This window comes from Thunnus albacares, chromosome 24 (genome assembly GCF_914725855.1).
Source record: "Thunnus albacares chromosome 24, fThuAlb1.1, whole genome shotgun sequence".
In the NCBI taxonomy this organism is placed as follows: domain Eukaryota; kingdom Metazoa; phylum Chordata; class Actinopteri; order Scombriformes; family Scombridae; genus Thunnus; species Thunnus albacares.
This window is the reverse complement of record NC_058129.1, coordinates 12,137,653-12,155,329: the sequence shown is the minus strand read 5'-3', so window position 1 is coordinate 12,155,329 and position 17,677 is coordinate 12,137,653. Positions and strand designations below refer to the sequence as shown.

Sequence of the window (17,677 nt, the reverse complement as noted above, 5' to 3'; positions counted from 1 at the left end):
AGCATCAGGAACAATCATGGTGATACAGAAACAGCAGAAGTTCTTGAAATCAGTCTTCCTAAAGTAAAAGTGCTTTTCAGTCCAAATAACACATCTGAACAAGATAGCGCACAGTCTGGCAACTCTATAGTGTTTTTTTTTTTTTTCATGAAAAGGTCCAGGCAGATTTCCAAAATGGACATGTGGAGACCCCATATTTATGTAAACACATGGTCTTCATGATTACCGCAAAACCACAAGAAAGGACGAGAGGGACAACTAGCAGACACTGGCATCCAAGCAGAGTTAATGAGGTTAACCCTTCTCCATGTGTAAGCTTTTTACTTGTTTATATGCTAGTTATTGGTTAATATTTAACAGTTTATACCTTTATCTCACATCCACCCCCATTCACATAAATCAGGAAACTCAGGCAAGCTGATTGGGAATAAACTACACTGCATCTTAGAACAGCTGCGGCCTCTATATTCTATATTCAAGTAACCTTTTAATGGATGAGATAACAAACCAATCATCATTGACAGGTAGTGCAAAACAAGTCCTGACACAAAGATAAAGGTCATGCTCCACCTCCTCATATAGGGTAAGCTTGTTATGCCTGTTTGGTCCAACTATACCAGAGGATCTATATAAATTATCACACAAATACTCCCCTTCACTCCACTCTTATACATAAATGACACACTAACAGCCACTTTGATTTTGATGCACCTGTTTGTTTTTGTGCTTGCCTTCAGGCGACAGATTCTCGATCTAACGATAAAACAGCAGGGCAGCAGGTATGACTGAACTGCTGCTGCAGTAAAAGGAAAGAGAAATCAAAGAGTTGAGACATGCCTGTCAGAACTCCTCCGACATGTGAGCATCACTGCTATTCATAAACACATCACATGCACCTGTAGGGGAGGGCGAGCTCTGGGAAAGTTCCACTCTGAAGTCTGATTCCAAAGGTTGCGTAATGTTGAAACCGCAGTAGTAAACAGAGAGATGTGAGCCAAGCTTTCTGTAAACGTCAACCTGAATGTCAAGACTGTTCCTGGACAGCTGCAGCTGATAAGAAGTTTAGACAGTGTTTAATCAAGTAGGATAGTTATAACCTCTAATTCAACTTTACTGAGATAGAAAAATCTGAATTTATACGACATTTTTCAAGGTGATTTATTCCAAATCTTCAAAAAGTACTGTTTTGAAAAATAATAATAAATTTCAGAGTAAATATATAAAACAATCATATTACAGCAATTATAACAAATAACAACTGTAACAATGAGCAAAAACATCCATAGATGGAAAAAAAAAAACATCCAGACTCCCAAAGATGTTGATGAATTAATGTGGCCTCGTGCTGTCTATCAACTAATAATACTAATAATACTCCTTACGATGACCAATCACAGTGGATTGAAGTGTTAACAGTGGTATAAAAGCGATCACTGCAGGTCTTCACAGGAATATTAGAGTGATCCCACAGAAGAAAACAAAAACACTACAAAGTCCAGTGACCTCATTATTATATAACTCAGTAGTGACTCTGTCCCTGTGTAAACCTTCGTTTTCATGACTATTTTTGCAACAGAGGGGGGAAAATGTTCTTTTTGAGTTACTGTACTGTAGATTTATTCAAAAAAATAAACTGTAGTTCAAAATGTAAGAATCAACCACAAGGTAAAATCAACAATCCCTCAGGTCATTTGTAATTCCCTGCGTCCTGTGTAGGTCTCAAACAGTGATGTCTGCTGCAGCCTGGATCTGCTGTGATTTCAGGTTGTAGTACATCTTACTCCAGAGCCAGAAACTGTCTGGGCTGAAAAAACAAAGTTAAACAGCTCATAAAGAATCAGAAGTCAATTTGAGTTAAGTCAAATGTATTTACATTAGTCAAAATCACAAAGGGATTAACAATCTGCACAACATGACACCCTTTATCCTTAGACCATCAAAGATATGTGAAAGAGGAACATATATATTTATGTTTACTGGTTATTTGCATTGAGTCTTTCATTTTATTTATTTTTTTGAAACATGATTTACTGCAAATTCAGTGTTTCACAGTAGCTCAAACTTAAGATAATGACTGGAAATTACATTCCTAGTAATCTTAGTATATTTAGTACTTGCATAATCTTACCATCAGTGGTGGAGAGTCACTTTATTTTACAGATGTCACTTAGGCTTCTTGTCTTCTGTAGGTGTATTTACATAACCTAGAGCTACACTGTCTCCCCTGACCGCACTGGTGAGAGACTTGAGCCTGACTTTCTGGCACCAGTTAACAGGCTTTGCAGATGTGGATGGCTGTAACGCAGGAGAGAATTCTTCAAACGATTGCCCTTTACAAAGAAAAATAGCACAGATATTTTCCTCAGGGTGAAATTTATTACTGCGGACACATCTGATCATCTCTCAGCTGTGACACTATTTACACTTTCTCTTAGCAACGTCCAACACATGAACATCAGCAGAAGCCTTATTATGGAAACAGACACATGACATTTAAGGCCCACGTTAATGATGTGATTGCCAGAAAGGAGAAACACAGAGAGACTTGTAGTGATACTCCACCAAGTAACTATCTTGAGTATCAAAGACTCACCATCTGTAGCTGTAAAAACTGGCTAGAAAAGCTTGTTGTTTCCTTTTTTCTGCCAAAAATTGGTTTCAAAGTGAAATTAAGTGTCAACATGTGCTTGTAAATCTCTCAAAGTGCAACAAAGTCTCTTAATTTGTATGCTCACTAAATTTTAACCACTGATTGTTTGTATTGCTGATCTCAGGCTGGGAAGACCCTGACATCACAGATTATGTATCTGGCTTTACATAATTCCAAGAAGCACTTGACTTTATCTAAACATTTGCCCCGTGTGAGGCTCGAACTCACGACCTTCAGATTATGAGACTGACGCGCTGCCTACTGCGCCAACGAGGCCCATGATATAACCAAGATGGATTGTTCTTCATGCACCGATGCTTCTGTCCCTTGTTTGTTTCACCATTTGCCCTCCATTTCCTTTTTCCTTTCCTGAGTATATATACACCATAAACTCTGAAAAGCAGGAAGGTCTCAAAAAACACTCATGGAGAACTCTGGAAGAACAAACTAAGCAAGTAGACTTTGTATGTTCTAAGTGTTTGAAGCCTGTCTGTTAGCATGAAAGTGCAACAGAAGGGAAGCAGAAAGCCACCAGAAACTAAAAATCCTAGGATGCCACTCCAATTCGTATGTCTGATTGTACATACAATATTTCAGATATGTAACATAACATTTGCCCCGTGTGAGGCTCGAACTCACGACCTTCAGATTATGAGACTGACGCGCTGCCTACTGCGCCAACGAGGCCCCCACCAATTCAATTCCAGAGGGAATCAACTGGTTGTCTCCACTTTAAAATAATACGCAATATGTGAACTGTTGGAAAAATACCCTGCATTAACATCATATGTCAACCTATTTGATAATGTAATAATCATAACATAATCTCTTTTATACATTACTCCAATTGGACTTCCTGGATCTTATTTCATTGTCTTACCAGAACCCAAAACACACGCCACCACCAACACACAAGACGCAATATTGTTCAAATACGGGGATAACAGCGCATGCTTTCCGAAAATCTCTCCTGAAAGGCAATAATTGTGTTGCAACATTATCAACCATTTGGAATGGTGTTTCTGGCCACTCTTTTAGCTCTGTTCTTCATCTTTACCGAAATATATTTATCTTCTAAACACTCCAATCACCAGCTAGTCGCTAACTATTTGTCTGTTTGCTGCAGAGCTGCCTGCTCCGGCTCAAAGCGACACTATGAGAGCAGTGAGAGTGAACCAAGGAAGGACCTGTGTATCTGATAATACAGGATTTCAGCTGAAACCATACATGTATCAAAATACATGCCCCATGTGAGGCTCGAACTCACGACCTTCAGATTATGAGACTGACGTGCTGCCTACTGCGTCAACAAGGCCCAGAAAGCATACAAAATTGATGTTTTTTCAGGGCCTATGCTTCTGTTTACCCTCAAATCCCTTTTACAATGTAATGTCCTTAGCTCAGAAATTCAGGAAAAAATTAGGTTTGTTTCTTTTTCTCTCTGGTGTTATGTCAGTGAGTTGGACATGTCTCACATACCCCAGCATCTTCTGATGCATCTCTCCTGGTAGAAACTATGAGTGCAGTTTTATGTAGATGTTGAGTTTCATGCTCTTGTTTTGGTGTCTCTGCAAAACCTGCATGTTCGGTGTCTTGCCAGAGAGCTCAACTGGCTGGTGGGGCTCTAATGTATTTAAGCCTCTATCAATTGTTCAGTCCTCTTTCGATAGAAAAAGAGAATCCCCCTCAAAACAGAGTGGGCTCACTGAAACTGACGGATGGGTGCATCGTAGTGGAAACCCTTTACATGGCTTGGCTGTCTAGCATCTAGCCAAACACAGTCAGCACAAACCATTCAATACCATAACATCCCTGCTGGTACACCATGAACACCTTTGTATCTCAGTGTACATGATTCCAGGCAGAGACACAGACAGAACAAAATTCCTGCCCTGTGTGAGGCTCGAACTCATGACCTTCAGATTATGAGACTGACGCACTGCCTACCGTGCCAACGAGGCCTAGAACATATACAAAATAGATGGTTTTACAAGTCCAAAAACTTCTGTTTTCACTCAAATCCATTTCTCATGGCTTGGTCAGCGCAGTGTCCTTAGCACCGAAACTCTGGAACATTTTTCCCAAGACTTTGTCTCTTTCCCTCTGGTGTTCTGAACCTGTTCCGAACAGCTTCGCTAAAACGCGGAGTGAGAAGCCGTACGTCACAGAGACGCGAGGGGTGTGGGGGAGACACAGTATCGTTCAGATACGAGGATAATGGCACATATTTTCAGACAATCTCTCCTGGAAGGCAGTCACTGTGTTGCACTTGGTTGTTAACATAAAAAGTGACAGAAATACTTGTGTCAAGAATGAAAAATGAGAGCAAGAGAAAGTTCAAACCTTGGCTCCTCCCTTACCTTCGCACAGCTAGGCAATCACTGCGTAAAGTGGGCGTAATGTTGGTTTGTCCATATCAGAAAGTTAGGAAAATGGCCATGTGCAGCTTCCCCATGTCCGCTGGTTGGGGCGGGGTTTAATGGTCGTCTTCTGACAAGCATGTCTGAGGGAGTATACAGCCATCTTTACATTGCTTGGCTAGCCAGAGTTTTCTAGTCACAGGGAGTCAACACGTAACACATGAACCATTCAACACCATAACATCTCTGCTGGTACACCATAAAGACTTGTGTTGCTGACTCAGGATTCCAGATGAAATATATAAGAAAGCATCTGCCCTGTGTGAGGCTCAAACTCATGACCTTCGGATTAGGAGACTGATGTCTGATGTCTCACAAACCCCAGCATCTTCTGATGAATCTCTTCTGGTAGTAACTGCGAGTGCAGTTTAATGTAGATGCTGAGTTTCATTAACTCACTTCTTTTGGTGCTAGCTGTAAACATCTTTTATGTTCAGTCTCTTGAAGATGTCTCTACTGGCTGGTGGGACTCTCATGTATTTAAGCCTCTTCGATTCATTCAAACCTCTTTCGACAAGAAAAAATGAGTGCCTCCAAAGCAGAGTGAGCTCACTGAAATTGACAACTGGATACTGTCAACTTAACCAGGACCACCAGAAACCTCTTAGTAGAACTCTCTGAGGTGGCTGGGCTACCAGGCATCTAGTCAGAGATTTCTGGTCAAAGACAGTCAGCACTTAACACAAACCATTCAACACCATAACATCCCTGCTGGTTAACCCCTAAACACATTTATCTCTCACTGTATATAATTCCAGGCAGAACCATACAAGGGACAAAACATGTGCCCCATGTGAGGCACAAGCTCACTACCTTCAGATTATGAGACTGACGCACTGTCTACTGCACCAACGAAGCCCAAAAATCCTTCAAAATTGATGTTTTTTCATGGCCGTTTGCCTCTGCTTTCCAGCAAATCCATTTCCCATAGCCTCCTTCTACAATCAGCATTTCCCACATTATTTAAACCTCCATGAACTGTTTTTTTGGCCACTTGGGGGCAGCGGAAACAAGTTGCGAACACAACATACACCTATCATAACCTTTTAAGGTTAACTTCTTAGCAAAAAGTTGCTTATTTCCACATCCAACAGTCATGTTTCTGGCCGCCCAATGAAATTAAGTCCAATATCCAGTATCTTTTTGCGCTGTTCTTGATCTTTACCAACTCCTTAAGGGAAATATATTTAGCTTCTAAATGTTGCACAATGTTCACTAGCTAGTCGCAGAGCCAACTGCTCCAGCTCAAAGTGACACTATGAAAGGGGTGAGAGTAAACCCATTAAGGACCTGTGTATCTAATAATACATGATTTCAGCTGAAACCATGCATAGATCAAAACACATGCCCCATGTGAGGCTCGAACTCACGACCTTCAGATTATGAGACTGACGCGCTGCCTACTGTGCCAACGAGGCCCAGAATTCACATAAAATTGATGGTTTTTCAGGACCATATGCTTCTGTTTACCCTCAAATCTCTTTCCCAATGCAACGTCCTAAGCTCAGAAATTCAGGAAAAAAAACTATGTTTGTTTCTTTTTCTCTCTGGTGTTATGTTAGTGAGTTGGAAATGTCTCACAAACCCCAGCATCTTCTGATGCATCTCTCCTGGTAGAAACTGCAAGTGCAAGTTTAATGTAGATGTTGAGTTTCATACTCTTGTTTTGGTGTCTCTGTAAAACCTGCATGTTCAGTCTCTCGCAAGACAGCTCAACTGGCTGGTGGGGCTCTAATGTATTTAAGCCTCTACGGATTGTTCAACCTTCTTTTGACAGAAAAAGAGAATACCCCTCAAAACATAGTGAGCTCACTGAAACTGACGCATGGGTGCATCTTAGTGGAAACCTTTTATGTGGCTTGGCTGTCTAGCATCTAGCCAAATGCAGTCAGCACAAACAATTCAATACCATAACATACCTGCTGGTACACCATGAACACCTTTGTATCTCAGTGTACATGATTCCAGGCAGAAACACAGATAGAACAAAACTCCTGCCGCGTGTGAGGCTTGAACTCACAACCTTCAGATTATGAGACTGACGCGCTGCCTACTGCGCCAACAAGGCCCAGAAGTTACTCAAAATTGTTGGTTTTTCAGGACCGTATGCTTCTGTTTCCTCTCAAATCCCTTTCCCAATGTAACATCCTTAGTTCAGAAATTCAGGAAAAAAAATTTTTGTTCTTTTTTCTCTCTAGTGTTATGTCAGTGAGTTGGAAAAGTCTCCCCAGCATCTTCTGATACGTCTCTGTAAAATTAAATAAAATGTCCTGTCTCTTGCCAGAGAGCTCAACTGACTGGTGGGGCTCTAATGTATTTAAGCCTCTACAGATCGCTCAATCCTCTTTCAATAGAAAAGCTGTGGAACAATTGTCTGTATGAAGAGGGGAGGCGAGGGGGGGAAGGAGGAAAGAGAAAACACCAAAGGCAGACCGAGTTCAAATCCCATCCAATGCCACAAAAAGTTGAAGGCTTTTCTTGTGGCAATTGTTTATAATTTGTTGTTATTTGTTGAAATCCAAGTTCAATTCAATAATACATGATTACTTATAATAATAAACACAGAGTGATTGTTTTCATGGCTGTAGTACCTGAATCAATCACATGCTGTAAGCAGGAGGGAAGGAAGAAAGAGAAAACAAAGGCAGTGTTAAAATGTGTTAAAAATACAAGTTCAATTCTTCTTCTTCTTGATTTATAGTGGCTTTTGGCATCTAAAATGTGGCATTACCGCCATCTACTGGATTTAAACTAAACTCTCAACTGACTAATTAAAATAAAATAATAACTCCTTCCCACCCTTTTCCCATTCTGCTATAAGTTCTCTACTTTTCAGGTGTTTAAGAGAAACTAAAAGCATCTCTCAACAGCTGCTGCACACCTTCTTCAGACACTCCCATAACACCCAGAAATCTCCTTGCTGCATACACAGTTACATAAATTTTCTAAGATTTCCTTTCCCCTCCAGCAATACAGTTAATAATCATTGCCAAAAAGGCTAAAAACGTTCAATCCTTACAAAAACAAAACTCTGAATGCTTTCCACCTGATTCCAAGTTCCATTCAATAATACACACTATAATTATAAATGCAGGGTGGTTGTTTTCATGGCTGTAAAGTACCTGAAGTCAATTACATTCAGAAATATTAAAGAAAAATATATAACATATTGATAAAAATAAAGCTCCAGCGATGTGTGAAAATAGTTTTAGAAGTGGCAACAGATGGTGCGGAAGCAAATTATTGCTGTGACCACTTTCTCGTCAATGAGACTGATAAAATAATAATAAAAATGTAAAAAATTCTCATTTTCACAAACTTCGAATTTCAATCAATTTTCTGATGATTGACTTGTTTCAGCACAAAAAATATTCAAATTAATATCAAAAGTTAAAATGTGAGTAAGCCACTCTTCTTTACTAAGAGTCTCTGTATTTGGGCAATATATTCTGCCCTTGCATTGGCTATGGCCAGTCTCTTGTGTGTGAAACTGTCCTCCTGCAAGTATTACATGTGATCGTCTAGTTGTATCTACGTTTTACTTGTGCAGCTGTGTTACTGGCAGGACTGTCAGAGGTAGTGTTGGTGGCACTTGGTTCAAGGATAGGACTGGGTGGCATCAACAACTGCGGCATGGGACCAGTTACAAAAACAGCTGTGGCAGTGGTGCTGTTGGCTTAGGATGAATAAGCCTCAGCCTTTATTTTGCTCCTGACAATTCTGAGGTACCTGGAAGCTGCACTGAAGGAGTCGATGGTTGGATCTGGGTGGAAAGTGACTGAAGGTGGGGGGCTGATGGCTCTGTAGAGGTAACTGAAGGCTTGATCCGCTGAAACCTGGTTTTTGCCTGCCCAGCTGTGTTGGGTGGCATGTGGTAAGTGTGCAGCTGATGTTGATATTGTGGAGGAACCTCAGGCTGTGTCTTCACAGGTATCAGTGGTTCCCCCCTCCAGAAGCACAGAGACCTCCTGACCCTTCAGCCGTTGGTTATACCAATGGATGAGGGTGGTCTGGTTTACCTCAACCAGAAGGGTGGTTTGCTGCATTATTATACCATTGCACAAAATCAGCTGCCTATTTTTTTGTAGTCCTGCAGAATAAGAGACCATCTTGACATGCTGTGGTTTCCCATTTTTGGGGGCTTGTGTGAATGTTGCACAGCCTCACAAAGATAGTCTCAATAAGATGACAGCAGTGAGGCTACTGAGCAGATGAACCACTTGAACCCAGAACACACCTCTTTGTGCTCTCAACACCAGGAGTAAAAACTGCCTTCTTTGCTCCTAAAGCAGCCTGTCAACAACCTGTCCTGATGCTGAGCAGCATACACAACTCTGTCCTTATGAAATTGTTCCAGGTTCTGCCACAGACCCACAATGGTGCTGGCCTGCTGGTTGGTCAGTGTTAGGCCTGTCTGTGCACGCAGCTCTACCAGGAACTCTGCCAATTCGTCCACACTGTCCATTCCTGGTATGTTATGCTGGAAAAATAAAACAGATGTTTAAGACTGGCTCTGCAGCATCACAATCTCCTTGTGTCTAGTTAAGCTTTGGTTATGACAAAACAAACTGGCTTGCAGTGTATTTGATTTGTGTCTGTGTTGCTCATGTATAGATTTACTGGTCTAAAAAGAGAAATGAGTGAAGATGGAGACTGAAGTTGAGGCCCTTTGACTTTCTGACTTAACACATTACTGGATGCAAGGGTGCTCTGGCCAGCAGTGTTTGCTGAAGCAGCAGGAGGAAACTGTGGGGTCACAGGAAACACAATAATTTACATTTGCAGGGTGCATGTACATATAACTGAGGTTATGTCTAGAGTGTGAATCCACTAACACGTTTCAACAATCTTTTGCCTTACACAGATGTAAAGCATAATTAACGAGCAATTTAATAAAAACATTACTGCCACCTTCTGTACGTGTTTAATACCTGTTAGTGCCTGTTGCATACTGTTGAAAGCTCCGCTATAAGTGGCCGAGACAAACTCCACTCAAACCTGCCTCTGACTAAATTATTTCATTATAATTGGTGATAAGTCAAAACATGGTCAAATGTCATACACCATTTGTGCGGATTTTTACTGAACTACATCTGAACTTTCAAGTGAGACTACACAAACACAATCAATCATCTAAGACATAGACAACCAGTAGAAAACCTGAGGCCAAAGGAGAAGCTGTGGTTTTCTGCACCTGGCAAACATCCTTAAATTTTAACCTCAAACGTAAACAAGTAGAAGTTTCCAATGTTTCATGGAATGTGTTGTAAACAAGTAGAAGTTTCCAATGTTTCATGGAATGTGTTGTAAACAAGTAGAAGTTTCCAATGTTTCATGGAATGTGTTGTAAGTGACAGTCAAAGAAGGGTCACTGATTTGTTCAAAGTCATGAAACATCAGCATGTAGCTGGTAGATGTCCTGGTGGAAGACCATATATGGATGTAGGAATGTAAGAAGGGGGAGATGTAAAAGATGGGCGGAGATGTATAAAAGCCAAGGGAGACGGGGGGGCTTCCTTTTTGAGTCATCATTTGAGGTCCTTTTGCCAGCTTGCCTTTTTTGCGTCTTTGATTTTTTTTACTCAAGTTTGTGTACTTTTACTTTTTGCATATACATTATTTATTTTTGAAAAAGCCAAATAAAACTGGTTTGTATTTTTATACACTCCAAAGTTCCTGACTTGTGCTCATCTCTGAGGTCTTCTAGAAGCTCTTTCCAGGTAAGCAAAGACGTCCCTCTGGGATATGGCTGACATGAGATTTAAATTTAGATTACAACTTTATAATGAAATTTGCTAAGGACAAAATTTCAATGTTTATTAATTCACAGAATTGTAAAGATTTAGATTTAATGATTGAATGATCAATCTGCTGCAAATGTGATAAAGGTATATTTCAGTACAGTAGTTGAATGGTTTATTATAGGTGTTTAACTGGCTAAAATGTTAGGGCCAGGGCATTGAAGCCGCCCTATAAAACTGGACAAGTGCCCTTGACTGACGGAGCGGGCCTCCTCCAGAGACAGCCTGTTAAAGGGTCATCTTAGAGTACTTTCAAACCTCCAACACCTATATGCACCAATACACTTCGTTGTGACCCTGCTGTCAGGCATTCCTGACTAAATAGGCCCGTTCAGAGAGGTTCAACGACAGCTGGTGATTACAGAAGCCAGGCTGAACTCTGTTTCCCTATGCAAGGCTACGATGGTCTCAAGTGTAGATTTTGGGAACCCGTTCAATACCTAGGTCAGAGGTAGATGACAGCCATCTGCCGGTGCCTTATCCACATCGGCAGGGGGTATCAGTTATCTGAAGGCAGAAACCATTACAATGCATATTTGAAAACAAATATATTGTTTTAGGGTATTTTGGTGAGTTTAAGTTTCAATTACCCGGTGTAATTTTACCTTATGATAACAGTAATGCTATTTCTTCTGTTGAAGAACAGACCTGTTGCCTCTATGGCCAAACACAAACGATCCAGGTTGGAGGTAAACTACTGCATTCTGTACCAAATTAAAACACTCGAGTCCTCCCAGAATATTCACACTCCACAGCTGATACAAGTCTAAAGTCTTATTGCTACAGATGACTGTACCCTACTGCTTCCTGCAAAGTAATTTTGACTTTACTTATTCAGTTCAACTGCTGTTTAAGGATTTTATTTTTATTTTTAGGGATTGTTAAATGCTTTCTGCAATAATTCATAAAACTACAAGGAGCCTTAAACAATTAGTTTAACAAGATAGTAGATTGAAACCAAAATGTGGCATTATATTACGTACTCGGCATAAAAAACTGAACCACACACACAAATAATTGCTGGTCACTAAAAACTCTTTTCTAGATTGGTTGAACTTGTTTTCTAGGATGATTTACTGCTACGTAACTACACTGCATGATGGTGTGGAGCCACCTTAGTGAATGGAAGGTTCCTGAAAACATAGAAACATAGTTGCTAATGTGCTTTCAACTGTAAGCAGTCAACATGACACTGGAATCTACATTTGCAGCTTGTAGATTTAAATATAGTTACCATGTGAGTATAAAATCCACACAAGTAGCTCTGTGGCTCTCTCACAAGGGTCCTTTGACCCCTCAATTGCAGAGGGCAATTTTCAATCTGTAACTATAAAGAATATCTCACTCTTGTCTTACAAAACATAATCAATCTTGTTAACACCACACTGTACCTGATTAGTACCTATTGTCTGTTAGATCTAAATTTTTGGTTCACTTTCCGTTTGTGTGCTATATATTTGTATGCATCTGCTCTCTGTCCATGCCCTCCAAGTAAAAGAAAGTGCAGAATACCATTTCTATCAAAAATTGTCTAAACAAGACAAGACAAAATTGAGTGTACTGTGTCAGAGTTTTTTGGATCATCATTTTACCTTATGACAAAGGTCATGGCATCTTTTTTGCCTAGGAACAGGCTTGTTGCCTGCACTTGTTGGCCAGGCACCTGTAGAGGAAAATGACCTCGGCCAAGACCTTAAGTAAAAGTATCAACACCACAATGCAAAAATACTTAATTACAAGTAAAAATCCTGCTGCGTCCGATTTTCTGCAAAATTAGTACTTACTTTCGTACTTTGAGTAAATTTTAGTTGGTAATACTTTTACTTGTGTAGGATTTTAAATGCAGGGTTTTTACTTGTAATTAAGTATTTTTACATTGTGGTACTGATTCTTTTACTAAAGCTAAGGATCTGAGTACTTCTTCCAGCACTGCAGGCCACAGAATCTGACAGGTCACCAAATACAGTGCACAGGTGTATTGTTTTGGTGTTTATAAGTGTGTGCGTCAGCATGCATTACATATGTAATTGGGACATATTTACATAATTTTTAGAATGATACGGACACCTGGACAAACTAGTAAAACCAGGATTGTTCAGATGAAAATGGGGCATCTGGTCACCCGGGTCTAGAATAGTTAGCTAGTTAAAGTTAGGTAGCTACTTTTAGATGTTTTTTAAATGGTTAATGCCACAGATGTAACGTTGGCCTTGCAAATTTAGTGATTATATGAAGTGGTGACATTTACGTGAGTGGCAGCAATTAAAATAAACATAGACTATTTCATTGGAATAAAATTCAATACAACTCAGACAAGAACATAGAGGTTTTAACTTACCAACCGAAAACCGCAGCAAAAAATGGCGGCAGCAACGTTGAAGCCCACTTGACATGATTGGTTGTTCAAAGATGGAACGCATGATTTGATTGTCCTATCAAAGTTGGATCTTGCCATTTGATAGGCGTTTAGAAAGATGGACCACGAACCATGATTAGTTGTCAAATGATGGAATTCGTGATGTGATTAGCCATATCTGTATAGACTAGCGGCTGTCGGGTACTGCCAACAAGGCCCTCAGGGTGTTCAAAATGGATGGGTGTTCAGGGCCATATGCTTCTGTTTACCTTCAAACCCATTTCCCATTGTGTCTTTCTACAGCATCTCCCACATTATTTAAACCTCCATGAGCTGCTTTTTTTTGGCCACTTCAGGGCAGCAGAAACAAGTTGTGAGCACACATGTATCAAAACACATGCCCCGTGTGAGGCTCGAACTCACGACCTTCAGATTATGAGACTGACGCGCTGCCTACTGCGCCAACGAGGCTCACTTGATGGTTAAAATGGATGATTTTTCAGGGCCATATGCTTTTGTTTTCCCCGCAAATCCATTTCCCATTGCGTCCTTCTACAATCAGCATTTCCCACATTATTTAAACCTCCATGAACTGTTTTTATGGCCACTTGGAGGCAGTGGAAACAAGTTGTGAGCACAACACAAACCTATCATAAGCCTTTAAGTTGATGTTGAACTTGTTAGCAAACAGTTTCTTATTTCCACATCCAGCAGTTATGGAGCAACATTGTCAAACATTGGGAGTCGTGTTTCTGGCCCATGATGGACCTAAGTCCAATATTCACTCTCTTTTAGTGCTGATTGATCTATACCGAATGCTGAAGTGAAATACATTTAGCTTTTAAACACTCCACTATGATCCCCAGCTAGTTGCTAACTGTTTATCTGTTCGTCAGTCAGCACTTACCACAACCCATAACAACCAATACCCCAAAACTGCAGCTCTGTTCAGCTTGAATTTATGTTGTTTTAATAGATTCCAATGATGACAAGTTTTCACAGCGCAAATTCTCAAACTGTGCCTGCAGCAAACCGAAATTGCTGAGTTTTCAGGCTCATGCAAATGGGAATTTCACCATCTACCAAAGTGTTTCTCCTGGAAGTTGTCACACTACGGGCCCAAATACACACAGACTCAAAATAGCAGGTTCTGTCTTGCCTCTCACAAGCCCGAAGCTTGTGGGTGTGTTTAGTGTAAAGCATATAATTTATATACTCACCTCTGGTTGGACATTTAGGGCACCAGTATACGTCATCAGAAGTACTCCTCTAACAGCTACAGAAACCCCTACCCCAACAACTTTCCGACATCAGAACTGCAGACTTCTCACTCAAACTCTACTTCTGCTACATTTTATGTTTACAACCGAGTGCAATATTATGATACCTTATGGGAGACACTGTGAAAGTGTGTCATTCTAACCATATTCAAGTCTCTCCCCTCTCTATGATGGCCAGCTTTTCACCCTGGCTACGAGTGTGGTGGTTCAGAACTGTAGACACTTTCGCCAACATGGTCTGACAACACATTTTACGAATCAGTTCTTATTTCGCATAATCCAGGACATGATGCACGCACTTCTTGTTTTACCATTTTCTCTTCATTCCATTTCCCTTTGTATCACCTACAGATTGCCCTAAACCTCAAAACGCCTGTTGCATTGGCCGGGAATCGAACCCGGGCCTCCCGCGTGGCAGGCGAGAATTCTACCACTGAACCACCAGTGCTCACATACTTAAATTTCTTTTCCCGCTGTGGCATTGGAGTTTTTAACTTTGTTCCTTCCTGTCACAGTTTCCTTCTAGTGTGGTATGACTTGGAAATGTCTCAAAAACTCCAGCTTACTCTGATATTTCTCTCTTGGTAGTAACTGCGAATAGTTTGGTGTATGTGGAGTTTCATGCACTTGTTTTGGTGCTCTCTGTAAAATCTTGTATGTTCTGTCTCTTGCAAGAGAGCTTTACTGGCTGGTGGGGCTCTGGTTTATTTAACCTATTATGGATCGTTCAAACCTCTTTTAACAAAAAAAAAACCTACAGTGAATCCCCATAAAACAAACTCAGTTCACTGAAACTGATAGACAAAGACCACCAGAAGCCTCCCAGTGGAACTCCCTCACAAAGGTCAAAATCAGTCAGCACTTACCACAAACCATAACAACCAATACCCCAAAACTGCAGCTCTGTTCAGCTTGGAATTATGTTGTTTTAATAGATTCCAATGATGACAAGGTTTCACAGTACAACTCCTCAAACTGCGCCTGCAGCAAACTGAAACTGCTGAGTTTTCAGGCTCATGCAAATGGGATTGTCTCACAAATTTCACAATCTACCAAAGTGTCTCTCCTGGAAGTTGTCACACTACGGGCCCAAATACACACAGACTCAAAATAGCAGGTTCTGTCTTGCCTCTCAGAAGCCTGAAGCTTGTGGGTGTGTTTAGTGTAAAGCATATAATTTATATACTCACCTCTGGTTGGACATTTAGGGCACCAGTATACGTCATCAGAAGTACTCCTCTAACAGCTACAGAAACCCCTACCCCAACAACTTTTCAACATCAGAACTGCAGACTTCTCACTCAAGCTCTACTTCTACTACTTTTCATGTTTACAATCGAGTGCAACGTTATGATACCTGATGGGAGACACTGTGAAAGTGTGTCATTAAACCCATATTCAAGTCTCTCCCCTCTCTATGATGGCCAGCTTTTCACCCTGGCTACAAGTGTGGTGGTTCAGAACTGCAGACACTTTTGCCTTCCAACATGGTACACCAACACATATTACAAACCAGTTTTTATTTCGCATAACCTGCGACAGTAATTGTTTCATCACTTCCTCTTCATTCCCTTTCTCATTGCGCTATCTACAGAGTGCCTTAAGCCACAGAACTCTTGCTGCATTGGCCACGAATCGAACCCCGGCCTCCCGCGTGGCAGGCGGGAATTCTACCACTGAACCACCAACGCTCACATGCTAGGATCTCTTTTTCCACTCCGATGCCGGAACACTTTTCCCTCTGTTCCTTCCCACCACAGTTTCCTTCTAGTGTGGTATGACTTGGAAATGTCTCAAACATACAAAAATATAAGCTTTTGAGTTGATGTTGAACTTGTTAGCAAACAGTTGCTTATTTCCACATCCAGCAGTTACGGAGCAACATTGGGAGTCGTGTTTCTGGCCACCTGATGGACATAAGTCCAATATTCACTCTCTTTTAGCTCTGTTCTTGATCTTTACCAAATGCTGAAGGGACACATATTTAGCTTTTAAATAGGGATGTACAATATTATCGGCACGTCATCGGTATTGGCCGATAAAAGCTCTAAAATGAAATATCGGCATCAGCCATTTCTGCTGATTACGAGAGGCTGATTTGTTGCCATCTCCTCTGCCGCCTGACTGTGCTTCCCTCCACAGACTGTTTCACCTTGATGGTCCCGGTGCTTCCTCCGTAGGCTCCACTTCACTCAAGCTACCTGTCAGACCTGCTGCTTCTTCCCACTTTAACTTGAATAACAAACCGGGGCTCGGAGCTCTGGTTGGATCCACATGCAGAACCGGGGCTAACGTTAGCTGGGAGGCTAGCAGAGGCTACCTGGCTGTGCTTCCCCCTCGCCATGCTGTGGCTAACGCTCTGCTAGCCTCTCAGCTAACATTAGCCGCAGCTCTCCATGTGGATCCAAACAGAGCACCAGGCCCTGGTTTGTTATTCAGGTTAAAGTGGGAAGAAGCAGCAGGTCTGACGGGCAGCTTGAGTGAAGTGGAGCCTGCGGAGGAAGCACCAGGACCGTCAGGGAGAAACAGTCTGTAGAGGAGCTTTGGCTGCACAGATAGGAAACACCTCGGCTGACAGGATGTACCACTCTGGAAAAAAATCTTTTTGGTTTATGACGGAAGTTGGCAACCAGCGTAGAAGGTGCATTCGCTCGAACTCACGACCTTCAGATTATGAGACTGACGCGCTGCCTACTACGCCAAAAAGGCCCAGAAGTCCTGTAAAATTGATGGTTTTTCAGGACCATATGCTTCTGTTTACCCTCAAATCCCTTTCCCAATGTAATGTCCTTAGCTCAGAAATACAGGAAAAAAAATACGTTTGTTTATTTTTCTCTCTGATGTTATGTCACTGAGTTGGAAATGTCACACAAACCCCAGCATCTTCTGATATATCTCTCCTGGTAGAAACGGCGAGGACAGTTTAATGCAGATGTAGAATTTCATGCTCTTGTTTTGGTGTCTCTTTAAAACCTGCATGTTTCGTCTCCTGCAAGATTGTACAACCCTCTTTTGACAGAGAGAGAGAATCCCCCTCAAAACAGCATGAGCTCACTGAAACTTGCATGATTCCAGGCAGAAACACAGATAGAACAAAACTCATTCCACGTGTGAGGCTCTGACAGGTGGTTCTGAAATGTTTGTAGTTTCCTTTTTTACCCCAAGACAGA

General features: G+C 41.2%; 1 long non-coding RNA gene and 5 other non-coding genes across 6 annotated transcripts; all 6 read right to left on the bottom strand.

Moving 5' to 3' along the window:
• Positions 1–299: 299 nt before the first annotated feature.
• Positions 300–8,320, bottom strand: LOC122976210. The gene is made up of 3 exons (XR_006400863.1): positions 5,011–8,320; positions 2,129–2,330; positions 300–1,804 (listed from the first exon to the last, which is right to left on the bottom strand). It is a non-coding gene; the product is annotated as an uncharacterized LOC122976210 (long non-coding RNA).
• Positions 2,854–2,926, bottom strand: trnam-cau. The gene has a single exon. It is a non-coding gene; the product is annotated as a tRNA-Met (tRNA).
• On the bottom strand, positions 3,265–3,337 carry trnam-cau. The gene has a single exon. It is a non-coding gene; the product is annotated as a tRNA-Met (tRNA).
• trnam-cau lies at positions 6,416–6,488 on the bottom strand. The gene has a single exon. It is a non-coding gene; the product is annotated as a tRNA-Met (tRNA).
• On the bottom strand, positions 7,066–7,138 carry trnam-cau. Its single transcript has one exon. It is a non-coding gene; the product is annotated as a tRNA-Met (tRNA).
• Positions 8,321–13,625: 5,305 nt separating the features above from the next.
• On the bottom strand, positions 13,626–13,698 carry trnam-cau. Its single transcript has one exon. It is a non-coding gene; the product is annotated as a tRNA-Met (tRNA).
• Positions 13,699–17,677: the final 3,979 nt, after the last annotated feature.